This window comes from Rhinopithecus bieti, unplaced genomic scaffold, assembly GCF_001698545.2.
Source record: "Rhinopithecus bieti isolate Rb0 unplaced genomic scaffold, ASM169854v2 scaffold_19966, whole genome shotgun sequence".
Taxonomy (NCBI): Eukaryota; Metazoa; Chordata; class Mammalia; order Primates; family Cercopithecidae; genus Rhinopithecus; species Rhinopithecus bieti.
The window spans coordinates 436,610-462,717 of record NW_016809923.1 but is presented as its reverse complement, the minus strand read 5'-3'; the positions used below and the strand labels follow the sequence as shown (position 1 = coordinate 462,717).

Here is a 26,108-nt window from a genome sequence, read left to right as displayed (position 1 = left end):
ATGCATGTATTATTATTATTTACTCAACAACTTAGTGAATCTTGTTTTTCCTCTGTCTTTAATTAACAGTGTGAACCTCCTCCTCCTCCTTTACTGCTCTTGTATTTTAACCTGGAAGTATATTTATTCATTCAGTAACCTGAAGAAATTTCAACAATTCTAGAATAACACAAAATTAAAGTTTGAGAAGTTTGTTTTAGTTTGATTATTTCTTTTTTTTTTTTTCCATTTTTTTATTATACTTTAAGTTCTAGGGTACATGTGCATAATGTGCAGGTTTGTTACATATGTATATTTGTGCCATGTTGGTGTGGCTGGCACCCATCAACATCTCAGCACCCATCAATTCATCCATTTATATCATGTATACTCCCCAATGCAATCCCTACCCACCTCCCCCCTCCCATGATAGGCCCCAGTGTGTGATGTTCCCCTTCCCCGAGTCCAAGTGGATCTCATTGTTCGTTCCCGCCTATGAGTGAGAACATGCGGTGTTTGGTTTTCTGTTCTTGTGATAGTTTGCTAGATGATGGTTTCCAGCTGCATCCATGTCCCTACAAAGGACGCAAACTCATCATCCTTTTTTATGGCGCATAGTATCATGGTGTATATGTGCCACATTTCTTAATCCAGTCTGTCACGATGGACATTTGGGGTTGATTCCAAGTCTTTGCTATTGTGAATAGTGCCGAAATAAACATACGTGTCATTGTCTTTGTAGTAGATAAATTCATATCCTTTGGTATATACCCAGTTAGTGGGATGGCTGGGTCATATTGGTACATTTAGTTTCTAGATCCTTGAGGAATTGCCATACTGTTTTTCCATAATGGTGACTAGTTTACAATCCCACCAACAGTGTAAAAGTGGTTTCCTATTTCTCCACAATCCTCTCCAGCACCTGCCTGTTTCCTGACAAAATTCTTAATGATTGCCATTTAACTGGTGTGAGATGGTATCTCATTGTGGTTTTGATTTGGCATTTCTCTGATGGCCGAGTGATGATGAGCATTTTTTCATGGTCTGTTGGCGTAATGATGTCTTCTTTTGAGAAATGTCTGTTCATATCATTGCCCACTTTTTGATGGGGTTGTTTGGTTTTTTTCTTGTATATTTGGTTTGAGTTCTTTGTGATTCTGGATATTAGCCCTTTGTCAGATGAGTAGGTTGGCAAAAATTTTCTCCCATTCTGTAGGTTGCCTGTTCACTCTGATGGTAAGTTTTCTTTTGCTGTGACAGAAGCTCCTTAGTTTAATTAGAATCCATTTGTCATTTGGCTTTTATTTGCTGCCGTTGCTTTTGGTGTTTTTAGACATGAAGTCCTTGCCCATGCCTATGTCCTGAATGGTAACCTACCTAGATTTTATTCTAAGGGTTTTTTATGGTATTAGGTCAACTTTAAGTCCTAATCCATCTTGAATTAATCTTCGTATAAGGGGTAAAGGAAAGGATCCAGTTTCAGCTTTCTACTTATGGCTAGCTAGCAATTTTCCCAGCACCATTGGATTAAATAGGGAATCCTTTCCCCCATTTCTTGTTTTGTCAGGTTTGTCAAAGATCAGATGGCTTGTAGATGTGTGGTATTATTCTGAGACTCTGTTCTGTTCCATTGGTCTATACTCGTTTTGGTACAAGTACCATGCCCTGTTTTGGTTATTGTACCTTGTAGTATAGTTTGAAAGTCAGGTAGCGTGATGCCTCCCAGCTTTGTCCTTTGACTTAGGATTGTCTTGGCAATGCGGGCTCTTTTTTGGTTCCATATGAACTTTAAAGCCAGTTTTTTTCCAAATTCTGTGAAAGAAACTCATTGGTAGCTTGATGGGGATGGCATTGAATCTATAAATAACCTTGGGCAGATGGCCATTTTCACGATATTGATTCTTCCTATCCATGAGCATGGTATGTTCTTCCCATTTGTTTGTGTCCTCTTTTGATTTCACTGACGTGGTATGTAGTTCTTCCTTGAAGAGGTCCCTTTACATCCCTTGTAAGTTTGGATTCCTAGGTATTTGAATTCCTCTTTGAAGCAATTGTGGAATTGAAGTTCATTCTGAATTGGGCTCTCTGCTTGTCCTGTTCTGGTGGGTAGTAAGAAATGCTTGTGATTTTTGCACATTAATTTTTGTAATCCCTGAGACTTTGCTGAATTGCTTATCAGCTTAAAAGGAAGATTTTTGGGCTGAGACAAATGGGGTTTTCACTAAATATACAATCATGTCATCCTGCAAACAGGGACAATTTTGAACTTCTTCTTTTCCTAACTGGATAACCCTTGATTTCTTTCTCTTGCCTGATTGCCCTAGCCAGAACTTCCAACACTAATGTTGGAATGGAGTGGTGAGAGAGGGCATACCTGTCTTGTACCAGTTTTCAAAAGGGAATTTTCCAGTTTTTGCCCCATTCAGTATGATATTAGCTGTGGGTTTTGTCATAAATAGCTCTTATTATTTGAGGTACGTTCCATCAATACAAATTTATTGGAGCGTTTTTTTTAGCATGAAAGGGCTGTTGAATTTTGTCAAAGCCTTTTCTGCATCATTGAGATAATCAATGCTGGTTCTTGACTTTGGTTCTGTTTAATATGCTGAATTATGTTTATTGATTTGCGAATGTTGAACCAGACCTTGCATCCTAGGGATGAAGCCCACTTGATCATGGTGGATAAAGCTTTTTATGTGCTGCTGAATCCGGTTTGCCAAGTATTTACATGAGGATTTTTGCATCGATGTTTCATCAGGGAATATTGGTCTAAAATTCTCCTTTTTTTTGTTGTGTCCTCTGCAGGTTTGCTATCAGGAATGATGTTGGCCTCATAAAATGATTAGGGAGGATTCCCTCTTTTTCTAATTGATTGGAATAGTTTCAGAAGGAATGGTACCAAGCTCCTCTTGTACCTCTGGTAGAATTCAGCTGTGAATCATCTGGTCCTGGACTTTTTTTTGGTGGGTAGGCTATTATTATTGCCCTGAATTTCGAGCCTGCTAATTGGTCTATTCAGGGATTCAACTTCTTCCGGGTTTAGTCTTGGGAGGTGTATGTCCAGGAAATTTATCCATCCTTCCTAGTTTCTAGTTGATTTGCGTAGAGGTGTTTATAGTATTCTCTGATGAAGTTTTGTTATTCTGTGGGGTCCGGTGGTGGTATCCCCTTTATCATTTTTTATTGCGTCTATTTGATTCCTCTCTCTTTTCTTCTTTATTAGTCTTGCTAGCCCGGTCTGTCATTTTGTTGATCTTTTCAAAAACCAACTCCTGGATTCATTGATTTTTGGAGGGTTTTTTGTGTCTCTATCTCCTTCAGTTCTGCTCTCATCTTAGTTATTTCTTGGCCTTCTGCTAGCTTTTGATGTGTTTGCTCTTGCCTCTCAGTTCTTTTAATTGTGATGTTAGAGTGGTCAATTTTAGATCTTTCCCTGGCTTTTCTCTTGTGGGCATTTAAGTGCTATCAATTTCCCTCTACCACACTGCTTTAAGTGTGTCCCAGAGATTCTGGTATTTGTACTTTGTTCTCATTGATTTCAAAGAACATCTTTATTTCTGCTTTTCATTTCATTATGTACCCAGTAGTCATTCAAGGAGCAGTGTTGTCAGTTTCCCATGTAGTTTGAGGCGGTTTTTGATTGGGTTTCTTAGTCCCTGAGATTAGTTTGATGCCACTGTGTCTGAAGAGACAGTTTGTTATTATAATTTCTGTTCTTTTACATTTGCTGAGGAGTGCTGCTGTGTTAGCAGTGAGGGAGGCTCCGTGGGTGTGTGACCTTCCTGGCCAGGTGAGGGATATATTCTCCTGGTGTGCCCGTTTGCGTAAAATGCAGTATTGGGGTGGGAGTTACCCAATTTTCCAGATGTTGTGTGTCTCAGTTCCCCTGGCTAGGAAAAGGGATTCTCTTCCGCCTTGCGCTTCCCAAGTGAGGTGATGCCTCGCCCTGCTTCAGCTCTCGCTGGTCAGGCTGCAGCAGCTGACCAGCACCGATTGTCCAGCACTCCCTAGTGAGATGTCCCTAGTACCTCAGTTGAAAATGCAGAAATCACCGGTCTTCCGTGTCGTTCACGCTGGGAGTTGGAGACTGGAGCTGTTCCTATTCGGCCATCTTGCTCCGCCCCTCCCATTTTTTGTTTCTATTATTGGCTGGTTGTCTATGCCATTTGGACTTTGTAGGTGGTTTCTCTAGAGTTTAACTCATCACAGTCTGCATTCACGTAGTATTACTGAATGTATACTGTAAAAATTTTATAGTTATATTATCCAATATCTGCCTCTCATCTTTTGTACTACTGTCCTACATTTTACTTCTTCAAATGTTAGAATCCTCAATATGCATTGTTACTATCATCCTTTAAACATCAAGTAACTTTAAAGAAATTAAAAATTAAGGTAAATTCTATTTATCAACATATTTACCATTTCTACGTTCTTTTCTGATGCGATCATATTTCTGCTTAAAGAATTCCTTTTAACATTTCCTATAGAATAGTTCATTTGGCAATGAATCTATCAGCTTTTGTTTGCCTGGAAAAAAAATCTCTTTATTTTTCCTTCATTGTTGAGAGATGTTTTCATTGAACCTAGAATTCTGGGTTGGCCTATTTTTTTCATTTGACACTTTATATTTAAGGTGCCATTCCATTGTCTTCTTTCCTGTACGTTTTCTATGAAGAAGTATGCAATAATTCTTATTTTTGTTATTTATGTAATTTTCCTCTGGCTGCCTTTAGGATTTTCTCTTTATCACTGATTTTCATCACGTTGATCATAACATACATTAGTGTGAGTCTATCTATCTATCTATCTATCTATCTATCTATCTATCATCCATTTACTTATTTTGCTTGGGGTTGGTTGAGAATCTTATATCTGTAGGCTTATAGTATTTGTAAAATTTGAAAAAAGCTTTAGCTATTTCCTGAAAGTTTGAGCCCCATCTCCTTCCTCTGCTTTTGAGAGATCCAATTATACACATGCTACACTCCTTGATATTATCACAAAACTCATTAATGCTTTATTTTTAGCTGTGTTTTGTGCTTTTGATTTTGATTCTTTCTATTTTTAAGAACAGGGTTTCACTATGTTGCCCAGGCAGGTCTCAAACTCCTGAGCTCATGCTATCCTCACCTCTCTGCCTCCCTAAGAACTGGGATTACAGGCACGAGCCACCACTGCCGGCTACTTTTTCTGTGCTTTTTTAAAAAGATAGTTTTATTTCTATGTCTTCCAATTCACTGACCTTTTCTTTTCTAGTACCTAACCTACTCTGAAATCCATTCAGTGTATTTTTCACTTCAGATATTGATTTTTTCTATCTAGAGGTTGCATATACTTTCCATTTTTCTTCTCAGTATGTTTATGTTGGTTTTCGTGCCTTTGAGCATATTTTTTCTCCCAGTCATATTTTTCTGCTTCTTTGCATACCTAGTAATTTTGGTTTCTATGCTAAAAATGACAAAGTTTACATTGTCGTACACTGTATCTAAAGAGTGTTGGCTTTTGTTCTGGCATACAGATAAGTAACTCTTGATTAAATCTTTATCCCTTTGAAGTTTACTTTTGAGCTTTGTTATGGTAGGTTTAGAAGAGCTTTTTGTAGAGAGCTTATTTAGCTCTACTACTTAAATACAGTCTTTCTGAAAACTACAATTTGCCTTTTGTTTTGTTTTGTTTAGAGTTTGCAATTTTGTATTTTAAGATTGTTCTGCTCTGGCTGTTTGGAACAAAACAATTCCTACATATGTTTGAACTCTGGAAATTGTTCATCCTCCTACTTTTACTATTTTCATTGGTCTTTTCCCAGACTCAAGAAAGTTTTCCCCCCAAAATTGAGAGGTCAACTAAACCCTCAAGGAGATTTTCCTGCAGTTCTCCCAAGTTTTTTTCTGTTTATTTCCTAATGCTTTACTACTCTTCCCTGTAAAATTTCAATGTCTTGAGCTCCCTGAACTCAGACTGCTATCTTCCCAACTTATTGCCCCTTCACTTTTCAGGCTTTATTTCAGTTTATTTCTGTTTTTACCCCCTGTGCTATAGGATGAAACCTGGCTCCAGGAAGTAAGCTGGGGCAATCATAAAGCTTGTCTAATTTGTTTTCCTTCTTTAAGGAATCTCAACCCTGTGCTGTGTATTGTTTTCTAGAAGCTATATACCTATATCTATCTATTTATCTATCTATATATTTTCTAGTTTTGTAGTTATTTGTGGGATGGAGAAAGTGGAAGTGTGTGTTTATTCTCTATGCTTGTTACAACTTCTGTTCAGCCGTAATACATGGAGTTTTTCTGTGTGTTCTAATAATATTCTTGATATACCATGTGGCTCTATCTAATCTTTTTCCTGAAATGTTTACCTTTGTTTTTATCATTGTAAACTCTTTCCGCTAGCAAGAAGTCCCTTCATTCCTAGATGGCACCTCTACTTTGGAGTGAACTGGTAAAAGGTGCTATTAGGGAAAATAAAAATCAAGCAAACATGAAGTTCATGGACATTTGTTTGATAGGACATATGTCTCATCTCATTGTTTTTTACAACACCTGTATATACCATCACTAGGCATACAACCAAGCACTGCATACACATGGCCCACAAAGCTCTAGGTCCACAGCTGCAAAAGCTGCTTCCAGTATATTTATGTCCATCTTTCCTGCATATCTCCTTACCTCTAACATTTATCCTCTGATCTCTCACCTGGTCAGATGAATAGATTTCTTTTAGCCTAATATTAAACCTTTGAAATGATGTAGCTTTACAAGTGTCACAGTCCTTGTTTGTCCTAGGGCCATTTTGTGCCTCCACCCTTCCTTTTGCCAAGAAGACACATTTTAGTTAAGATGAAGAATTTGCCAGAATCTCCTTTAGTAACTTGCATTTAAAGTACATTGCTCTCTTGTGGAACTGAGGTTGTGTCTGTTTCTAGTATAGTCCTACAAGTTGGTACAACAGTATGTTATGTGCCAAAATTTTATGTAGTCTTTGAAATTGGGTTTTCCCTCTTTACTAATATCAGAGCTAAAATTAATTCAAATTTTGTTTTTATTTCTGAGAAGTTTGCTAATTTTCTAGGAGAAGTCTTACAGAGTTACTTCTGAAGATATTAAAATGACTTGCAAATGAGCTTACTAAACACCTACTCCTTAACTTCAATGGAAACTGAAAATGTCAGAAAACTAAATAAGAGCAAAGGTTATTTTGTTTAAAAAATTCCTGACAAAATGTTAGGTAAAGAGAAAAAGTACACTGACATTACTAAGAAAAGTTCTAGTAGAGTTGATCAAATATATTTTTATAGGTGATTAGACCAATGTAAGAATTCTTACAAGAAAGAATGGCTTAAAAGTGTAATTCGCACTATCCCCATAAATTTTATTTAAAAAGTTTATTAAATTAGAAAGCCAAACAAATATTAAAAGTGTAACACATCTAGATCAAATTTAGCAAGTCTTATGATATTCCCATGGGGAAAAAAAGAAAAATACGGATTTAAAATGACATGTAAAGACTCATGGTGGTTTGAATGACTGTACTCAAAATTTAATGATTAAAGAGTAAATGTCAACATAGAGGAAGATAAAAAATGACATTATAGCATTCTGCACAGGGCTTTGGTGTGTCAGTGAATTATATGAGAACATACGCAGCATATTTATTATATTTCTAGATTTTAAAAAGTTGAATATAATGGTAAATATTTTTTTCATGTCAGAATCATGGTCTATAAAAATCTTGGGAACCTGGAACAGACTGCAAAATACAACCTTCAGCAATGGCAGTGCCAGATGTGACTACATAGCAACACACCTAATTAATGGTGTTTTAGGTGACTATTAGTTCAATATTAGATAATAGTGTGAATGTTCAAAAACTTACTGTAGTTATAGATACCACTGCTTTGATAGATGTATAGCACTAACAACACACAGTCTCTGAGTGTATGAGAACTGATAGTACTGCTTTGTTTTATGAAGACATGAAATGTTTTAGAGTCCTGTAGACGTTTGAAGGATTTGGCAATGAGGGATTTGGCCAATCAAGAACAGCACAGAATGAGCAAAGAGGTGGCTGGCTGGAAATCTTACAAGCAACAGCTAATTGAGTAAAGAAGAAGAAGAGAAAAACTGATCATTGAAAACCTGGCAAGGAGAAGACCCATATATCTTCAAATTCTTAAAGAGCTATTATATAGATGGGTAATCTATGTAGATGAAGTTGACAGAACTAATAATATCAAAGAGAAGTTAGACACCAAGTCTTAGGGAAAAGCTTATAAGCTTATAAACTGAGAGCTTAAAAGTTTACAAACTGAGATTCTCAGTGAGAGTGAATCCTGGTTCTTTCTTGTTTATTCTTGTAACCTCCTGAGTACTGGAGAATGGTAAGCTTCTGAAGTTTCTCACTCCTATAGGTAGTTCAGGAATTTTAACGTTGTATCAGATGAACTACGAAATTCCTTCAACTAAGATATACTTTTACTGAATCTAAACTGAAAATATTTCTTCCTGCAAGACATCTCCTCACGTGGCCTTTACATACTGCTCTTGTACTTAATACGATCCACACAAGAGTGTGACTCTTGAAATCTCGTACACATTTTCTTCTACCTATATTTGGCTCATTTTTCAAATCCAAACTCTAAATCTTCTTCCTTTATAAAGCATTCCTTTGCTACCTGAGCCCCTACTGAATTCTCTTAGTCTGCCCCTCTTCTTGGGTGTAGCACTCCACCACTAATGACTTTCATTAGCCATGCCTCTTTTCTACGATATTTAGCTCCACAGCAATTATTACCATCCAACATACTATAGATTTTAGATATGTATTTTGCTCATTACACATCCACACTAGAATTATTTATTTATTTTAATTTTTGTGGGTGTACAGTGGGTGTATATATTTATGGGGTACATAAGATATTTTGATACAGGCATGCAATGTGAAATAGGCACATTGTGGAGAATGGGTTAACCATCCTTTTATTCTTTCTGTCCGTGAAATCAATTGTTTTGATTTTTAAAACCCACAAATAAGTGAGAACATGCAATGTTTGTCTTTCTTTGTCTGGCTTATTTACTTCACATAATGATCTCAGTTCCATCCATGTTGTTGCAAATGAATGGATCTCATTATTTTTTATGGCTGAGTAATACCCCATTGTGTATAGATACCACATTTTCTTTATCCATTTATTTATCTGTTGATGGACACTCAGGTTGCTTCCAAATCTTAGCTATTGTGAACAGTGCTCCAACAAACATAGGAGTGCAGAAAGCTGTTCAATATACTGATTTCCTTTCTTTGGGGTAGGTACCCAATAGTATGATTGTTGGATCATATGGTAGTTCAATTTTTAGTTTTTGAGGAACCTCCAAACTGTTCTCCATAGTGGTTGTACTAATTTACATTTCCACCAACAGCATACAAGAGTTTACTTTTCTCTACATCTTTGTCAGCATTTGTTATTGACTGTCTTTTGGATATAAGCCATTTTAACTAGAATGAGATGATATCACATTGTAGTTTTGATTTGCATTTCTCCGACGGTCAGTGATGTTGAGCATATTTTCTAATGCCTCTTTGGCATTTGTATGTCTTCCTTTGAGAAATGTCTATTCAAATCTTTTGACCATTTATTTATCAGATTATTCTGTTTTATCCTATAGAGTTGTTCAAATTCTTTATATATTCTGGTTATTAATCCTATGTCAGATGGACAGTTTGTCAATATTTTCTCCCATTCTGTGGGTTATCTGTTTATTTTGTTGACAGTATCCTTTGCTGTGCAGAAGCTTTTTAATTCAATGTGATCCCATTTGTTTATTTTTACTTTGATTGCCTGTCCTTGTGGGGTTATTGCTCAAGAAATCTTTGCAAAGACCAAAGTCCTGTAGATTTTCCCCAATGTTTTCTTGTAGTAGTTTTATAGTCTGAGGTCTTATATTTCAGTCTTTAATCCATTTTTTTTTTTTGTATATGGCAAGAGACAGGAGTCTAGTTTCATTCTTCTGCATATGAATATCCAGTTTTTCTAGCACCATTTATTGAAGAGACTGTCTTCCTAGTGTAAGTTCTTGGCACCTTTGTCAAAAATGAGTCCACTGTAAGTGTGTAGATTTGTTTCTGGGTTCTGTATTCTGTTTCATTGGTCTATGTGTCTCTTTTTATGCCAGCACCATGCTGTCATGGTTACAATAGCTCTGTAGTGTAATTTGAACTAAAATAAAGTAATGTGATTCCTCTAGTTTTGTTCTTTTTGCTTATTAGTTTTGGGTCTTTTGTGGTTCCATATGCATTTTAAGATTGTTTTTTCCATATCTGTGAAGAATGTCATTGGTATTTTGATACCGATTTCACTAAATCTGTAGATTGCTTTTGGTAGTATGGACATTTTAACAATATTGATTCTTCTAATCCAGAAACATGGAATATTTTTTCATTTTTTGGTGTCTTATTTCTTTCATCAGTGTTTTATAGTTTTCATTGTAGAAATCTTTCACTTCTTTGGTTAAGTTAATTCCCAGGTATTTTGTTTTTTTTGTGTGGCTATTGTAAATGGGATTACTTTTTAAATTTCCTTTTTACTTTGTTCACTGTTGCATATAGAAATGCTACTGATTTTTGTATGTTGATTTTGTATCCTGCAACTTTACTGAATTTGTTAATCAGTTCTAACAGTTTTCTTGTGGATTCTTTAAGGTTTTCTAAATATAAGATCATATCATCCACAAACTAGGAAAATTTGGCTTCTTCTTTCAATTTGGATGCCTTTTATTTCTTTCTTTTTTCTGACTGCTCTAGCTAAGACTTCCAGTGCTATGTTGAATAACACCGATGACAGTGAGCATCCTTGTCATGTTCCAGATCTTAGAGGGAAGGCTTTCAGTTTTTCCTCATTCAGTATTATACTAGTTTTGGGTCTGACATATATTAATTTTATTATGTTGAGGTACATTCCTTCTATATACAGTTTTTTGAGGGTTTTTGTTCTGAAGGGATGTTGAATTTTATCAAATGCCTTTCAGCATCAATTGAAATGATCTTATGGTTTTTATCCTTTATTCTGCTGATACAGTGTATCACGTTGATTTGCATGTGTTGAACCTTCTTGCATCCCAGGGATAAATCCCACTTGGTCCTGATGAATGATCTTTCAAATGCATTGTTTAATTCAGTTTGCTTATATTTTGTTGAGGATTTTTACATCAATATTTATCAGAAATATTGGCCTGTAGTTTTCTTTTTTTGAGTGTCTTTGTCTGGTTTTGATATCAGGGTAGTCCTAGCCTTGTAGAAAGAGTGTGGAAATACTCCCTCTTCTTTTATTTTCTGGAGTAGTTTGAGTAGGATTGGTATTAGTTCTTTAAATATTTGGTAGAATTCAGGAGTAAAGCCATTAGGCTCTGAGCTTTTCTTTACTGGGAGATTTTTTTATTATTATGGCTTCAGTCTCATTACTTATTATTGGTCTTTCAGGTTTTGGATTTCTTCCTGGTTCAATCTTGGTAGGTTGTATGATATGTGTCTAGGAATGTGTCCATTTCTTCTAGATTTTCCAATTTATTGGCATATAGTTGCTCATGGTAGCCACTAATGAGCCTTTGACTTTCTAGAGAATCAGTTTGTAATGTCTTCTTTTTCATTTGTGATTTTATTTATTTGGATCTTCTCTCTTTTTTTCTTAGCCTGGGTAAAAGTTTGTCAATTTTGTTTAACTTTTCAAAAAAACAACTTTTCATTTCATTGACCTTTTGTATATTTTATTTCAGTTTCATTTATTTCTGCACTGATCATTATATTTTTCTTTTTTTTTCCTTTCTCTCTCTCTCTCTCTCTTTTTTTTTTTTTAGAAGTCTCACTCTGTCACCAGGCTGGAGTGCAGTGGTACAATCTCGGCTCACTACAAACTATGCCTCCCAGGTTCAAGCAATTCTCCTGCCTCAGCCTCCCGAGTAGCTGTGACTATAGGCACACGCCACCATGCCCAGCTAATTTTTGTATTTTTAGTAGAGACGGGGTTTCACCATGTTGGCCAGGATGACCTGGATCTCTTGTCCTCATGATCTGCCCACTTCGGCCTCCCAAAGTGCTGGGATTACAGGCGAGTCACCACGCCCAGCCATATTTATTTTCTTCTGCTAATTTTGAGTTTGCTCTTGCTTTTCTTGTTCTTTAAGATGCATGACTAGACTGTTCATTTGAAGCTTTCCCTCTTTTTGAATGTTGGTGCTTATCATTATAAACTTCCCTGTTAGTACTGCTTTTCCTGTATCCCATAAATTTTGAAATCTTTTGTTTTTATTATCATTTATTTCTAGAAATTTTTCAATTTCCTTCTTAATTTCTTCATTGATCTACTGGTTATTCAAGAACATATTAATTTCTGCATATTTGTATAGTTTCCATAACTATACAAATAGTTTTATTCCATTGTGGTCACAGAAGATACTTGATAATATTTCAATTTTTTGAATGTTTCAAAACTTGTTTTGTGATCTAACATATGGTCTATCATTGAGAATGATTCATGTGCTGAGGAAAATAATGTGCATTTTGTAGCTCTTGGATGAAATGTTCTATAAATATTTATTAGATCCATTTGTTTTATAGTGCATATTAAATCTGATTTTTTGTTGTTGTTGATTTTCTGTCTGGAAGAGCTGTCCAATGCTAAAAGTGGGGTGTTGAAGTCTCCAGTTATTATTGTATTGGGGCCTATCTCTCTCTACAACTCTAATAATATTTCTTTTATTTATCTGGGTGCTCCAGTGTTGGGTGCATGTATATTTAAAATTGTTACATCCTCCTGCTGAATTGACCACTTTATCATTTTATGGTGACATTGTTCGTGTCTTACCATTTTTGTCTTGCAATCTATTCTGTCCACTATAAATATAAACTCCTGCTTTTGTATGGTTTCCATTGCATGGCATATCTTTTTCCATCCCTTTATTTTTAGCCTATATGTGTCTTTATAGGTGAAGTGCATTTCCTGTAGGCAACAGATCAATGAGTCTTGTTTATTCATCCATTCAGCCAGACTATGTCTTTTGATTAGATAGTTTAGTCCATTTACATTCAATATTATTATTGATAAGTAAGGACTGACTCCTGCCATTTTGTTATTTGTTTTCTGGTCTTCTCTTCCTTCCTTCTTTCCTTCCTGTCTTCCTCCAGTGAAGGTGGAAGGTGGAAATCATATCATCATATCATCATAAATCATATCATCTCTCATGATTTAGTTTCTTGATTTTATTTTTTTGAAATTCATTGTATATTTTTGGATTTGAGGTTACCATGAGTCTTGAAAGTACTACCTTATAACCCAATATTGTAACCTGTTAACAACACAATGCTATTTGCACAATCAAACCAACAAGCAAAAGAAAACTAATAAAACTTTTGCCTTAAATTTGTCCCCTACTTTTAATATTGTTGTTGTTTCTATTTATATTTTATTGTGCTATGTCTTGAAAATTGTTGTAGTTATTATTTTGATTGGTTCATTGTTTAGTTTTTCTACTTAGGATCTAAGAGTTGTTTACACATTACAGTTACAGTGTTATGATATTCTGTGTTTTCCTGTGTATCTACTGTTACCAGTGAGTTTTGTACCTTTAGGTGACTATTATTGCTCATCAATGTCCTTTTTTTTTTCTGCTTGAAATAGTCCCTTTAGAATTTCTTATATGACAGATCTGGTATTGATAAAATCCCTCAGCTTTTCCTGTATGAGAAAGTATTTATTCTTCATGTTTGAAGACTATACAGATATGCTTTTCTATGGTTAACGTTTTTCCCCCCCTTTATTCCCCTTCAGCAATATAAATATGTCATGCCACTCTCTCCCAGCCTATAAAGTTTCCACTGAAAAGTCTACTGCCAGACCTATTGGTGCTCCATTGTATGTTATTTGTTTGCTTTCTTTTACTGATTTTAGGACCTTTGGGAGTTTGATTATTAAATTATTTGAGGTAGTCTTCTTTGGGTTACATCTGTTCAGTGTTCTATAATCCTGTTGTACTTGGATGTAGATCTCTTTCTCTAAGTTTGGGAAGTTATCTGTTGTTATTGCTTTGAATAAACTTTCTATTTCTATCTCTTTCTTTACATCCTCTTTAAGGTCAGTAGCTCTTAAATGTGCCCTTTTGAGGCTGTTTCCTAGATCTTGTAGGCATGCTTTATTGCTTTGCATTCTTTTGTCTCCTCTGTGTATTTTCTGTGTGTGTGTGTGTGTGTGTGTGTGTGTGTGTATTTTCAAATAGCCTGTCTTCAAGCTCACTAATTCTTTCTTCTGCTTAATTCATTCTATTAAAAGACTCTGAGGCATTTTTCAGAATGCCAGTTGAATTTATCAGCTCCAAAATTTCTGCTTGATTCTTTTAAACTATTTCAATCTATCGATTTTATCTGATAGAATTATGAATTCCTTCTTTGTGTTATTTTGAATTTAAGCTTCCTCAACACAGCTATTTTGAATTCTCAGTCTGAAAGTCCACACATCTGTTTGTTCAGGATTAGCACTTGTTGCCTTATTTATTTTCTTTGGTGAGGTCATGTTTTCCTGGATAGTGTTGATGCTTGTAGATGTCCTTCACTGTCTGTTCATTGAAGAGTTAGGTATTTATTGAAGTCTTCACTGTCTGGGCTTATTTGTAGCCATCCTTCATGGGAAGGCTTTCCAGATATTTGAAAGGAATTGGGTGTTTTGATTTAAGCTCTATCTGCTGTAGAGCATACCTGAAGCCCAATAATGTGGTGCTTGCAAACTCCTAGATGTACTGCCTTGATGGTCTTGGACAAGATCCAAGAGAATTCTCTGGATTACTAGGCAGACACTCTTGTTCTCTTCCCTTACTTTCTTCCGGATATACAGAGTCTCTTTCTCTGTCTCTGTTGTGAGCCACCTAAATTTGGGGTGGATTGACACAAGTTCCCTGCAGCTACCACCACTGTAACTGGGCTGGGTCAGACCTGAAGCCAGCACAGCACTCAGTCTCGCCCAAGGCCTTCTGTAACCACTTCCTGGATAGTGCCAGTGTTTTCTCAAGGCCCCAACTCTCTACCATCAGCAGGTGGCAAATCCAGCTAGGCCTGTGTTCTTCCCTTCAGAGTAGTGATGTCTCCCAGATCCCATGTGGGTCCAGAAGTGCCATCCAGGGGTCAGGAACTAGAGTAAAAAAACCAAAAAAGTTTACCCAGTATTCTACTATATTTTGGCTGAATTCACACACAAACTACAAGATACAGTCCTTCTCACTCTTTTTCCCCTTTCCAAGGGCAGCAGAGTCTCACCCTGTAGCTTCCATGACCCCAGGCCACAAGAAGTACATCTAGACTACCATGGATGTTCCCTTAAGGCCCAGGGTCTCTTAAGTCAGCTTCCAGTGAAAGCTGCCTAGCCTGGTACTTACCTTTCAGGAAGGTGGGCTCCCTTCTGGCCAAGGGCAGGTCCAAAAATGCCATCCAAGAGTCACATCCTGGAATCAGGGACCCTCAAGAGCCGGCTTAGTTCTCTGTATTAGTTCATTTTCATACTGCTGATAAAGACATACCTGAGACTGGGCAATTTACAAAAGAAAGAAGTTTATTGGAATTGCAGTTACATGTGGTTGGGGAGGTCTCACAATCCATGGTGCATGGTAAAAGGCATTATCTCACATGGAGGCAGACAAGAGAAAAGGGCTTGTGCAGGGAACTCCTCTTTTTAAAACCATCAGATCTCATAAGACGTATTCACTATCACAAGAATAGCACAGGAAAGACTTGCCCCTGTGATTCAATAACCTTCCACCAGGTCCCTCCCACAACATGTGGGAATTTAAGATGAGATTTGGGTGACGACACAGCCAAACCATATCTTTCTGCACCTGGCCCCTCCCAAATCTCACGTCCTCACATTTCAGAACCAATCATGCCTTCCCAACAGTCCCCCAAAGTCTTAACTCATTTCAGCATTAACTCAAAAGTCCACAGCTCAAAGTCTCATGTGAGACAAGGCAAGTCCCTTTCACCTATGAGCCTGTAAAATCAAAAGTAAGTTAGTTACTTCTTAGATACAGTGGGGCTACAGGCATTGGGTAAATACAGCCCTTCCAAAAGGGAGAAATTGGCCCAAACAAAGGGGTTACATGCCCCATGCAAGTCCAAAATCCAGCAGGGCAGTCAGATCTTAAAGTTCCAAAATGATCTCCTTTGACTCCATGTCTCACATCCAGGTTATGCTGATGCAAGAGATGGGCTCCCATGGCCTTGGGCAGCTCTGCCCCTATGGTTTTGCAGGTTAAAGCCTCCCTCCTGGCTGCTTTCATGGGCTGGTGTTGAGTGTCTGAGGCTTTTCCAGGTGCACAGTGCAAACTGTAGGTGCATCTACCATTGTGGAGTCTGGAGGATGATGGGCCTCACAGCTCCACTAGGCGGTGCCCCAGTAGGGACTCTCTGTGGGGGCTCCGACCACATATTTCCCTTCTGCACTGCCCTAGCAGAGGTTCCCTATGAGGCCCCCATCCCTTCAGCAAATTTCTGCCTAGGCATCCAGATGTTTCCATAAATCTTCTGAAATCTAGGTGGAGGTTCTGAAACCTCAATTCTTGTCTTCTGTGCATCTTCAGGCTCAACACCACATGGAAGCTGCTGAGGCTTGGGGCTTCCACCCTCTAAAGCAACAGCCAGAGCTGTACTTTGGCCCGTTTTATTTACGGCTGTAGCTGCTAAGATGTAGGGCACCAAGTTTCTAGGCTGCACACAGCAGAGGGATCCTGGGCTGGGCCTGTGAAAACCATTTTTTTCCTCCAAAACCTCCAGGCCTGTGATGGGAGGGGCTGCCACAAAGGTCTCTGACATGCCCTGGAGACATTTTCCCCATCGTCTTGGTGATTAACATTCAGCTCTTCATTACTTATGCAAATTTCTGCAGCCAGCTTGAATTTCTCCTCAGAAAATGGATTTTCTTTTCTATTGCACTGCCAGGCTGCAAATTTTCCAAACTTTTGTGCTCTGTTTCCCTTTTAAAACCGAATGCCTTTAATAGCACCCAAGTCACCTCTTGAAATCTTTGCTGCTTAAAAATTTACTCCCCCTTGGGGAAAGAGGATCTAGGATCCAGTTGGTGCAGCTTACGGCTTGTCCCGGTGTGTACAGTTGTTAAATTTTTTTTTTTTTTTTAAAAAGTTATCATTTAAATAGATGATACAGGCATGTAACTTAAAAGGAAACCTCAAAAGGCACAAATGATTTATCTCATTTTAAGTGAAAAAATACTGTATCAACATCAAGTAATTAAACATTTCTTTGTTTGAAAAAAAAAAAAATTTACTCCACCAGATACCCTAAATCATCTGTCTCAAGTTTAAAGTTCCACAAAACTCTAGGGCAGGGGCAAAATGCTACCAGTATCTTTGCTAAAATGTAACAAGAGTCACCTTTACTCCAGTTCTTTACAAGTTCCTCATCTCCATCTGAAACCACTTCAGCCTGGATTTCATTGTGCACAACACTATCTACATTTTGGTCAAAGCCATTCAGCAAGTCTCTAGAAGTTCCAATCTTTCCCACATTTTCCTGCCTTCTTCTGAGCCCTCCAAACTGTTCCTAACCTGCCTGTTACCCAGTTCCAAAGTCACTTTCACATTTTCAGGTATCTTTTCAGCAGCACCCCACTCTACTGGTACAATTGACTATATTAGAAAACAGTAACTCTGTTTTCACACTGCTGATCAAGACATACCTGATGCTGGACAATTTACAAAACAAAGAGATTTATAGGACTTACAGTTCCACATGACTGGGAAGGCCTCACAATCATGGTGGAAAGTGAAAGGCACGTCTCACACAGCAGCAGACAAGAGAAAAGAACTTGTGTAGGGAAACTTCCCTTTTTAAAACCATCATATCACAAGAACAGCATGGGAAATACTTGCCCCCATGATTCAATTACCTCCCACTGTGTCCCTCCAAAAACATGTGAATTCAAGATGAGATTTGGGTGGAGTCATAGCCAAACCATATCAGTGCTTCTACCCCACTGTGGCCGTGCTGGTAACTAAAGTGCAAGACAAAGTCCTGTTCACTTTTCCCTCTGCTTTTCTCAAGAAGGAATAGTTTTGTCCTGTAGCCACTATAGCTGGTAATGTGCTGAGTCTCACCTGTAGCCAGCAAGTCTCAGAGACTCACCTAAGGCCCTTTATGTAGTACTCTGGTATTGCTGCTGGTTATTCAGGGACCAAGGGATCTTCCGTTAGCAGGTGATACATGCTGCCAGGACTGGGTCCTTTCCTTCAAGACAATGTGTTCCCTTCTAGCCCAGGGTATGTCTAAAAATGTTGTCTTGGAGGTAGGTCCTCGAAGAGGGGAACCTTAGAATTCTGACCAGTGCTCTATCCCACTTTGGCTGAGCTGGTATTCTAGATGCAACACAAAGTAATCCCTACTCTTCCCTCTTCTCAAGCAGAAGGAAGGGTGTCTTTTGGAGCTGTGCAGGCTGGGGTTAGTGGAAGGGTAATGCCAGCCCTCCTTTGGCTGGCCTAACTGGTGTCTCAGTAGGTCATATGCCCCCAAGTCCACCATTTCTGGGACTGGTTCAGCACTAGGGCTTGCCTAAGAGTTGCTTTTCTTATGGCCTACACTGCCTTTCAAGTTTACTTGGAGACACAGAATGCTGTAGCCTTCAGTGGCAGGGCTTGCGGACACTCAAGTTCTCACCTGTGGGATCAATGATTGCCCTCTGACTAGGACTGGTTTAAATTATCCCTCCACAGGCTTGCATCAGCTGAGTTTGATCCGATTTTCCTTTCTGCTATAACAGGACAGCATTGAGTTCACTGCCTCAAAATTGCTGTGCTCTCCCTCCCTAATGCCCAGAGATACTCTGCATATTATGCCTCTGCTGGGAGTGGGCAGGGGTTTGACAGGGCTGGTAGGTGCCATTGGTGATTCAGGACTGTTTTTTCTATCTCTTCAGAGTCTTTTCCAGTGCTATGAAGTTAAAACCAGGTACTATCAATGCTCACCGGATTTTTGGTTCCCATGAAGGTGTTTTTCTGTGTAGATAGTTGTTAACTTGGTGTTCTTGTGGGATGGATGAATGGTGGAGGTTTCTCTTCCACCATGTTGCTCCACCTCCCTCCATATTAGGATTTAAGTCATGCAAAAGCAGGTACATTAGTTTCCTGGGTGGCTTAAAAGAAGAGAAAATTGATTTCTCAGAATTCTGCAGGACAGAAATCCAGAATCAAGGTGTGGTACAGTTGGTTTTCTCTGGAGGCTCTGAGGAACAATTGGTTCCATGACTCTGCCATAGCTTCTGGGAGCTGCTGACAGTCTTTGGCATTCTTTGGTTTGGGGTTTCATAAATGTAATCTCTGCCTTTGTCCTCACATTGATTGCTTTCTTCTATCTGTGTCTATGTATCTTCTCTTCTGTCTCTTAAAAGGACATTCTTAAGAAAGTCATAAATAATTGGATTTAGGGCTCACCCTAATCCAGGATGATCTCATCTTGAAGTCCTTACCTTATTTACATCTTCAAAGACCCTTATTACAAATGGTTTACACACTTATTCAGGGTGGACTTACCTTTCACAGGTTCCAATTCAACTCACTACTGAAGGTAGAATTTTCCTGTTGTGTTCACTGCTGCATCCCAAGCACCTGGACCACAGCCTAGAATGTAGTAAATTCTCAGTAAATATGTGTTAAATAGAGGCACTGATGGCCTAAAACATGCCAGACACTGAACTAGGCACTAAGAGCATTGCAATTTAACTATTCCCTAAGTATAATCGATTTTTTCTTCTCAACTCACATGTAAGTTCTTTGAGAGTAAAAATTCTATCATGGTGTTTGTATATTTTGGATTTTCTTTTCTTTTTCTTTTCCTTTTTGAGACAGAGTCTCACTCTGTCACCCAGGCCAGAGTGCAGTGGCGTGATCTCGGCTTACTGCAAACTCTGCCTAACAGGTCCATGCCATTCTCCTGCCTCAGCCTCCCGAGTGACTGGGACTATGGGTGCCCACCACCATGCCTGGCTAATTTTGTTTTTGTATTTTTTAGTAGAGATGGGGTTTCACCGTGTTAGCCAGGATGGTCTCGATCTCCTGACCTCGTGATCCACTGCCTCAGCCTCCCAAAGTGCTGGGATTACAGGCATGAGCCCCCGCGGCCAGTCATATTTTGGATTTCTTAAATCAATTTTGTGTATGTAGCTGGTGATACACAAATAATAGATATATGAATGGGTAAGGGATTATATGGGATCACTGTTGATTTGGTTTATCTTGCCTTGCAAGCATCCTGTTCATCCTTCCTTCCCTGCTTGGTTTCGTCTTTTTGGAAGGTTCACTCTTGCCAAAAGAGGATGGCATTTTTATGTCCCAGAAAACTATTTTTTATTCAAGAGCATATTACAAAATCTTATATATAAATGCTATTATCAAGGTTTGGTGATGAAAGTTGTCACTAAGATAATCATATTGTACTAACTTTAACTGTATTATATTCATGCTTTCTGCTATTTATATGCCAAAAACTTGTAATAATTTGGATGAGCAAAATCAAAAATTAGAAAAAAAGAAGATAGATCAGAGCCTTTTACAGATGATTTATTCCTTTTCCCCCATAAATGTTTGATTAAAATGCCAAAGACCTTAATTTGTCTATTTTCATTCACATCAAAAAAGCATTTCCCAAATTGCCTATTTCCTGTGTGAGCTCCATAAATCAGGAAAAGTATTCAGGTCTTCCACTGTGAATGTTATATAGAACTGACAGAACAACCTCTCTTCTGTTATGTGGTACTCAACGCACTCACCATTTAGTTACTTAATTAAACAATAAATTTAGAGTCAAGGAATATGTTTAGAACGACGATTCACTCACATATTTTCAGAACAAAATTTAACATCCCACATTCTCCTGAACAAAATCTCACTGGTGAAAAAGAGGTAGGAAATGGTTTATCGAATTTGACGTCTGCTGTCTTATGTTCATTTATTTGCTTTCTAAGTTATTTTATGCCTGGAATATGCAATTAAAAGATTTTTTGAGCTTTATATACATTATAATTATAAAACATATATAAAAATATACATTATAGTCCCTCTCTCTACACTAGTAGCAACCACTCCCACTCACTTAAACTAGAACATCATATACTACATTTTCAGATGAAAACTTAGGTCCAGGAGAGTTAACTCTTTTGCTAGTGACTAAACACACACACACACACTCTGACACACGTTAAGTTACTGATTTAATAGCAGAAAAATTGCATCTTTATACAGAAGTGAAATTATGTAAAAATGTCTATCCAATTCTACAATGGCAACTATCATATATGAAATGGCTCTATCATATACTAAACACTCGGTATTCCAAAACAAAATAACTAAGGAGTTTACTCAATTGAAAAAGATCTGTGAGAAAAAAAAAGAACCTGTTATGGACTGACTGATTGGTTACCCGGGTCACAGGCCTGAGTTTTAGGAAAGCCTTATAGCTTCAAGAATGGCGTCCAGCTGCTTTCTTAGGTATGGGTGTCATTATTTTTAGCAAAAGAAACCTTTTCACCCTTGGTCACGTCAAAGTACAAAGAATTCCATAAATCAGTGCCAGGCTTGTTTTTAGTCCTAAATATCTGACCATATATATATTTAGGTCATGTAAATTTTATTGCCTTGTGTTCAGAGTAAGAATTTAGAACATTCGACTGGACTTTTAAAATGAAAAAAACAAAACAAAACAAAACAAAATAAACAAAAAACACTCTTTTTTGCTTTTCGCTATGTCCCAAAATTTCTTTTAGTTTGAGCAATATTAGACTAGTCAGCTTAATTTTTATTGCTAGTCAGTTTCTCCTCTTAGATTCCAAGGAGCAAGCCCAAGCTACAAAATTTCTATTGAAAACATTGTAAGAAGTGCTTAAAACCAGACTCTAAAAGGCATATAAAAGAAATTTTGTTATCACAAGCTTTATAAATTTAAAAAAGACTAATTATGTTTTCCTTAATTCTGAAAGTATGCCCTTTTGTCATTGAGAAATATTTGAAATTCCTCAATAATCTTGGGTTCACAAATGGAAACATTTGGTTGTATTTGGTTCATAAGCTTACAGGGGCCTGTCTGCTTTCGTTTCTGTGTAATTAGAATGTACAGATTTGACATCAAATGTGCTATACTGTAGTTACAACAAAAAGAACTCAAAACAAATGTGCAAAAGGTTGGATGCAATTTAGACCATAATGTTATAGAAGGGGAGTGAGAAAAAATTAACAAGCATGTGAAATTCCTTGCATCTATAAAACAGATAAACGCACTAACCAGCATTTAGGACTTGGCAACGATCTCATTCTGACCAATACAGAAGGCCTGGTTAAGAGAATCAGATCCCAAACTTCACATTAATGGTAATTATTTACCCTGTTCCCAGATCAGTTTAGCTGGATGATTTCCAATTTGCATGCGACTATGTCCTGTCTAGTCATACAAAATTCATACTAAATTGATGGGCTATGAATTAATTGGTGAACAAAACTGACTGAACTGACCAAATCATTTGGATATATATTAGGAGAATGTAACAAACAAACAAACAAACATATAAGGAAAAAATACTGAAAACTTCCTAAATAAGTAGTTCATGTTTCAACCTTTCTCTAATCTCGAAGTTATTCATTATGTGGGCAAAATAAAGATTTATTTTCTCATTCAACATAGCTGTTCATAGCTGACACCCCTGTAACAATACACAGATTAACAAAAGAAAAAGATACAAATTAATTTAATATAGGTTTAACATGATGGGGTTCCTTTAGAAAGGAAGAGGCAAGGAAACAGAGGAACTGGTGTATTTTTATGCTAATTTTGATGAAGAAATAGATAGTTATGAAGAAATATGAGGGGAGGACAAAAGTGATTGATCAAATGATAATAAACTAAGGGAAATTTAGCAAGGCCTATTTGTTCAGATTCTTTGTAGTATCTTTGTATATGATAAAGATGTTCACTACTTAACTAAGATAATGAAAGAAGAGATTAATGTGGATTACAGGGACCGACAAAATAAGCATTGCCCAATGTAGAGGACTCACCTAGGAAAAGAAACTAGGCATTACAAAGAAGCAAGAGGAACAGAGAGTAAAAAGTAAATTCTCCTAATTCTTTTGGTTATTTTGTGATATATGTCTGACTATTTGATAGCATAGAGTTACACTGTCTTACATAAGTGAAAATGAAAGTGTAGTTATTTTATATTGATTTACCTTATTATAAAATTTAAGAACTAAAACAAAAATAAGCAAACAAAAGAAAACAACAAAAAATATGTTTACTTCTTACCAATGTAGTAAGGGTGCCTCTGGAATGAAAGTTTTTTTTTTTTTTTTTTGAGATGGAGTCTCACTCTGTCGCCCATGCTTGAGTGCAGTGGTGCTATCTCAGGTCACTGCAACCTCCGCCTCATGGGTTCAAGCAATTCTTCTGCCTCAGCCTTCCAAGTAGCTGGGACTACAGGCACGTGCTACCACACCCAGCTAATTTTTGTATTTTTAGTAGAGATGGGGTTTCACCATATTGGTCAGGCTGGTCTCAAACCCCTGACATTGTGATCCACCCGCCTCGGCCTCCCAAAGTGCTGGGATTGCAGGTGTGAGCCACACAGCATCCGGCCACCTTCAGGGAAGAAGGGTGAAGAGAATGTGAGAGTGCTCCTCCTGCTTCTGCTGTCTTCTCCTATGCCAAGGTGCCTTATTTTGGGGTAACTTGTCCTGAGCCCCATCAGTTACATGTACAAATTATAGCTTTTTGCATAAAGCCCTAGAGATCCAACTTTTTACAAGAGCCACTGTAAAATTTATGTTATATGCAGAGAAAAGAGTGACAAAGAAAGGAGAAGGAAACATTTTACTTTAAAATATTTCTGAACGATTGAATGGTTTATTAACTCACATTGTAGTAAAAGCTACAATATTGAGACTATCCTCCAAGCAGATTTCTTAAGCAAAGTCCATTTTTTTACTAAAGGTTTGAGAATTTAGCTCTGGAATTGAGAGGACAATTTGAGAAAAATGTTTTCTTTTGATATTTCAGGAGAAAATATGGGTCAGAAAAATTTGGGAACTGATATTCACAGTGAAAATTATCAACACTTCAATCTAGCACCCACATGTTATTTTTCTCAGATATCCACGGTGTTCTTGTGAAAACTCTCCATTTCCTGAACAAAGTAAGAGTTGTGTTTATATTTCAATGCTTTATTCCTGCTTTATGTGTTAAATGTATATGACATGGCTGGGTGTGTCACCATTCCAATAGTTGATGACTGCCTGTGGTAACTGTGAGAATTTCATTCTTATGGAAGCCACATTGCCATCACTTTCCTAATACAGATGAGCCAGATGTGAGCAGGAAGGCATTTTCTGTAAGACTTCAGTATTAGATGTTTATATACTGAGAAATACAGAGAAAGGCAAATAAGTGGATGCTTAATTTTAACTTCAAAACTTAATACATTAGACCAGTTATCCTTGGGTAACTATATGTGTAAGTGGACATAGGATTTGAAAATGAAAATAGACAAAAGTAAATCAACAAAAAATTGTAAACATGGAAGAAGAAACTATTTTGGAAAATCAGAGCAATCATGGGAGGCAGTGCAGGCACCACACAAAGAAGACTTATGTCTCATATAGTATCAGAAACTCAATTAAGGCTAAAGTACAAATTTAAACAAAGTTCATTTAACTGGAATCTGTCTTCTTTCTGGGCTTTTCCTTTTCACTTCTGGTCTCTTTTAACAAATTGCTTTTTGGAGCTGAACTGAGCCTATGTCATTATTCTTAACACACATGGTTATGGTGCCGTTCCAGGGTCCAATAATTATATTTAAGGGGATATACGGGAAAATGTCCCAAGTTCTGGAAGCGATAGTTCTGCTGAAGAAGTTTAACTGAAATCCTGCCTAAGATGTATAGAAAAGTAATTTCACCAGTGGGAAGCAGAAAACTGCATCTGTATTAATTAGACCAGGCTGATCTGAGGTAAGATATTCTCAGTACTAACTGATATAAACAACTTAAACATGCTGGCAGAATAACTTCAGATGGGAAAGAAAAGCCCAAAAGTCCAGAAGATGAATTTTTAAAAGTTTAACACTTGATTGGGATGATGAATCTAATTGTTCGGTATCTTTTGCTTTATTATTGAGATGGTTTTAAAGCAATAACATCTAGTATTTTCTCTGATTATAAGAACATTAATAATCATTTTAATACCTTACAATGAAAATAGAGAAAATTGCAAACCAAAAGCTAACCACCCCACCCAAAATTTATAACTTCAATATCTAGAGAAAAACACCATTAGTATTTTCATGTTCGGTCTTCTTTCAAATATGACGTATTTCTATACTTCAAGAAATTATTTGGGAAGTTTTATAACATGCTTTTTTACTTAACATATTTTGAACATTTTTCCATATCTTTAAGTGTTCTTATAAAATGTGATTTAAAAATAACCACATGCATTTAAATACTCCTGTGAACCCAACAATTATTTACTCAATCCATCATTGATGGGAGTTTTGGTTGTTCCATTGTTTCTTTTTTGCAATCATAAATAACTTATTATTTCTTACTTAAAACTAATTATGTACACGTTAGGTTAAAGTCAGATTTCTGATTTAAGGTGTGTGTAACTTTAAAGACCTTTAAAAGGGGGCTAGTTTTCCAGAAATCTTGAATCAACTTAAGTCTACACTCGAATGGTATGTACCTGTCTGTTTCTCCACCCTGATGGAAATATTGGATAATACCATATAAAGATCTTTTTTTAAAAGAAGTTTTGCTCATTTGGTAGGGAAATATGGCATTGTATAGCTGTTTTAATTTGCATTCCTTTTATGAGTAGAACAGTTTGAATATTTTTAAAATGTACTTGTTAATCATTTGCATTTTTTCTTTGCAAGTTCATATTTATTTGCCTAATTTCCTAATGAAATTTTTGCTCTCTTCTTTATTTACCTGCCTGAGATTTTGTCATACAATTGAAAATACATATTCTTATTATTTTAATGTTTCTCTTACTTCTGCTTATGGTATTTTTTTGATGTTTGCAAGTTCATGTGTATATGTGTTAAT

The 26,108-nt window shown here is 37.0% G+C and overlaps 1 long non-coding RNA gene across 1 annotated transcript in view; it reads right to left on the bottom strand.

Annotated features, from left to right (window-relative positions):
* Nucleotides 1–26,108, bottom strand: part of LOC108541418 (uncharacterized) — a 97,224-nt gene that overhangs the window by 36,252 nt on the left and 34,864 nt on the right. The window contains exon 3 of the long non-coding RNA XR_001888956.1: nucleotides 19,551–19,637. This is a non-coding gene — a long non-coding RNA (uncharacterized LOC108541418). The remainder of the gene's footprint in view (nucleotides 1–19,550; nucleotides 19,638–26,108) is intronic.